A 4,550-nucleotide genomic window follows, 5' to 3' on the forward strand; every position below is an offset into this window, starting at 1 on the left:
CTAGCAAACAAAAAGCATATACAAAGTGCTTCGAGCAAATACATACAAATGGCAAAGTATTGAGGCATCTTCACTTTCAAATTGTCACATAAGGAATTTGCAAAACGTCTTCCCAACATGTATCTTGCAACGATCTCATACGCAACCAAGCAACATTTCAAAGCAGAATTTCCTAATTCATCATCATTGCTTCACATACATTAGGAAATTGAGGGCTATTGTTATGGGGTAAAATTCCAATCCACGTGGCAGCAATATAGTGGCAGTATATGTGTATAGGTGGCGGCAAGCGATTGCTTCAAAGATAGAAGCACGGATCGCTGATGTGGCGGGAGGTTAGTTTCGACCTTTCTAAGAAGAAGGAAATTAATAGTATCATGGAATAACAACAAAGATGTAACACCATGGTTTTCCATCCTAAAATTTAGTATGTTATTCTTAAAAAAAATAATTACATCGTATAAGTTATGTTTGTCAACTTGTTTTAAAAACAAAAATTATATTTATTTAGTGTATGTTATTATCATATTTATTTGAAATATTATTAATTTTATTTTTTTATGGTAGTTAGATATTCGCGATGGTGTTACGCTTTATATTTTATCGACTCGTCGCGCGGTTGGACTGTTTAGTAGCGAGAGGGGTCCGAACTGTTACACGATTTATGCTGGCAGAATGTTATGCAGTAATATGAGGAATTTTATCAAAATTTTAAAGGGTTTATAACCCTCTTGTAACCTCCCTCATAATCATTCTTAATACCCACATCAAATACCATCATTTACGCTTGGTTTCTTTTCCTTTTTAATCCTTATATTTGGGGGCACTAAACTAACGTGAATGATACTCACTCTTGCAAATTCTTCGGCCTCCTCGAGCGAGAAAGTTATTATCTTTTTTTTTTCTCCTTCTTCTCCTACGATTGTTGCTCACCAAGAAGCCCCATTTTATTCACCCCTTTTGTCACATACAACACATAGTAGTATATCTTCATTCTTATCTTAGAATTATTAAGCTCTTGTTGGGGTTTTGCTAGGAGGTCATCACTTGGAGGACGAACATGCGAACGACGGCGGGAACTAGACGACTTAGCTTCACTCCTCCAGTTGGCCTAGGTAACTAATGGCGAACCTAACACGACTAGCATCCGTCTAGGAATTATTTAGTTCTTAATATCTAGGTTGGGGTAAATTTTATGCTAAGATTTGTGGGTGGGTAAAGCTTCATAGTATTGATGTTATACTTGAATGTTTATGAGTGATATTTATGTGGAAGAAAACTGAATCTACTATATTGTTATCCTTGCTAGAGTTTGGTGGCTAGAATTTTGTTTTGTTTTATTTTATCTTTATAGTTTACGATTTGGTTAGTAGACCTTATAAATCATATTGTTATGCACCGATGTTGTTGGTTTGCTTAAGTATGATCAAAATGATTATAATATGAGAGCATGCATATTTGATGTCTTCTAGTTAAGTAGCTTGAAGAAAGGGGTGTAGTTCGTGACATTTTTTTTAGTCTCTCCACTGTCTTGCGTCTATCATTTATGGACTGCGCCGAGCGCATGAATCTCGAGCTGAACGTATCCCTTGCGTGGTTCGCATCTGTGTTAGTCCGTGGTTGTCTGTATGTGAATGATAGTGTCAAGTAAGCTTGAAGTTTTGGTTTCATTCTCGTAGGTTGCTATTGTAGAAATTCTGTTTTCTTTTTCTTCTTTTTGTATTATATTTTTTAGTTGTGGGTATAAGTAGCAGGTGTGATTATTAGTGCCTACGTGAATCGCATGCTATATTTACTTATATATATTATGACTGTCTTACTTTTTTTTATTACTATTAATATAATGGTATTGTTGGGGGTAACTAAATTGAGAGTATAATAATGATATATTTTACTAAATCAATATCTAAGTTGTCGACGTTTCAGTACTCGAGGGAGAATAATACTGTCTTTAGTACCATTTCCCCAAGAGTTATGTACCGGGGATATTATAACTAACGTTGTAATTAACATTGTACCCAAAAGCAGACAACGAGAGTGTAATAGTTAGAGTATTTGACTATACTGTGTTTTTGGTGTATAAGTATGTTTTAATGTTGGTTTATTCTTTTTAGTTGGGTGAAATATTTTTTTTTGTTAGTATTAATATTATTGTTACTTTGAGAAGAATGTATATCGTTGAATTGAGACTGTTGGATTGCGATCCTAGTTTCTGTTGATTTTGTGTGTAAGGCCTTAAGGGCATCCTTAATATTTATATTTGATGAATAAATGGATGAATAAACTATAGTATTTATTTATAGAACTGTTTTATTGAGATTTGAGATTAAGATATCCGGTGGGATAGTCGTAGTCCCCGGTGAAGAACATGCCAACCACCTAGGTTGCGATTTAAGGGTCTTACCTGGGTTAATTGTTGTCGTCCGAGAGGTTGGGTAGTACTGAGCTGGGTACTATCTTGCATCGGGAGTTTGGCCATTCTTAGACACGGGCAGTAGCGAACGTAAGCCCATAAGCTGTCTGGAGATTTCGATCTGACAAACCTTAGGAAGTGGGTTGCGATCCACTCACTAGTAGAATAAATGCTATTTGCTGCGGTGGTATTGCTGCGATTTTACCTGTACGCAGCAATATAACACACAAAAAAAAAATAAAAAAATAAAAAATGACAATATTGTTGCGGTTCCCGCCAAAAACCGCAGCAATATTGTCCAACGGATTAATTTTGAACAAAATGTGGGGCCCAGGCCAGCTAATATTGCTGCGATTTCCACGTAGGACCGCAGCAATATATTAAAAAACATGTTTTTTAATATATTGCTGCGGTCCTACGTGGAAACTGCAGGAATATAAACGCTTAATATATATATATAGGTCGCGCGCGCCCCTCCCTTTGGATGTTACAAAACTGAAAACCCTAAATCTAACAATCACGCCTCCCTCCTTCTCCCCCCTCCCTCTCACTCCTACTCCTTCCACTCTCATTTTCGCAGTGCATTCTCTCTCCTTCACCCTCCTGCTTTCTCCCTCCTTCACCCTTCACCCTCCTGCATTCTCTCTCCTTCACCCTTTACCCTTCACCCTCCTGCATTCTCTCTCCTCTTTCTTCGCCGAATTTATACACGGTCTATGTCCAGTTTCTTCGTCGGAAATACACATTCGTCGCTCGCGAAGCCTGCCACTGTCGTACACCGCTAGCGAAGCCGGCCACTGTCGCTCACCGCTCGCGAAGCTGCCCACTATCGCTCACCGCTCGCGAAGCCGGCCACTTTCGCTCACCGCTCGCGAAGCCGACCACTGTCTTCGTTCCCTCTAATTTCTCTGCGTTTTTTGATTCGAAGTTTGGTTCGAAGTGGTTACAGTTGTGGTTCGAAGTTTGGTCCTCTTTCTGTGGTTACAGTTGTTTTTGAAGTTGTGGTTCAATGTTGTGGTTCGAAGTTTGGTCCTCTTTCTGTGGTTACAGTTGTTGTTCGAAGTTGTGGTTCGAAGTGCTTTTGCTTCCTCTGTCGTCCTCTTTCGCTCTTTCGTTCCCTCTAATTTCCCTCTTTTTCATTTTTTCTGTCGTCCTCTTTCTCTCTTTCTATCTCACCAGATCTGAATTTTTTTTTTTGTTAACCTTTAATTTTATGTAAATTTTTCTGTTAAAACCGCCAGATCTGAAGTGGTTCGAAGTGGTTCAAAGTGTTAAATTCTTATAATGTTATTATGTACAATTTTTCTTTTTTTTCGAGTTTGAGTTTGGTAAACGTTTGTTATTATGTGCATTATTTTGGTTGTAAGTGCTTTTTTTAATTTTACTTTTTAATCTCTTGTATTATTTATGTAACTAATTCTTTTTATCGTTATATATTAATAAGATCTATATGTCATTTCATTTTCAATTCATATGCGAATTTTGTGAATAATGGATTGGTTTGTTGCCTGATTTTAATCTTACAAATGTGATTGCAAAATGCAAAAAAAAAAAAAAATTAAAAAAATTTGGTTACCAGGACCTATTGCTGCGGTTTTGGTTAAATTATTTTGGAGGCTTATGTTATGGATCTTGTATTTAACTGTAGGCTTATATTAAATTTATTTATCATGATTTACTTTATTTAACCATGTTAAACTGATAGTTGTTGTTTGGCTGTTATTTGGTTCAGTTTGATATTTTATGTTGATTGAGACTTATTTATTAATGCTTGATAACTTCTACATGGATCCTAATTGAGTTGGGCGAGTTGTTAGTTACTCCCCACTAATTGTGGATGTTTGTTGATATTTTGCAGGTTAATATGTTGCAGTATGGTTTTGTCATGGGGTTTGAGAAATACCGACGAGCTAATTAGGAGGATTACTTATTTTGTTTCTTTGAATTATTTGTGAGATTTTGGGATCGTGTTATTTCGTTATAGATACTTTTGGATTAATGTTCTTTGGGATTTATTTTGTTGTTGTTTTAGTTTTTATTCGAACTTTAGAGTCACACTGTCCGTCCTGACGATATTTTCGATATCGTCTACTACTTAATAAATCTTTCTATTTTGTTTATTCATTGCCTATGAATG

This window comes from Beta vulgaris, chromosome 6 (assembly GCF_026745355.1).
Source record: "Beta vulgaris subsp. vulgaris cultivar EL10 chromosome 6, EL10.2, whole genome shotgun sequence".
Lineage (NCBI taxonomy): Eukaryota > Viridiplantae > Streptophyta > Magnoliopsida > Caryophyllales > Amaranthaceae > Beta > Beta vulgaris.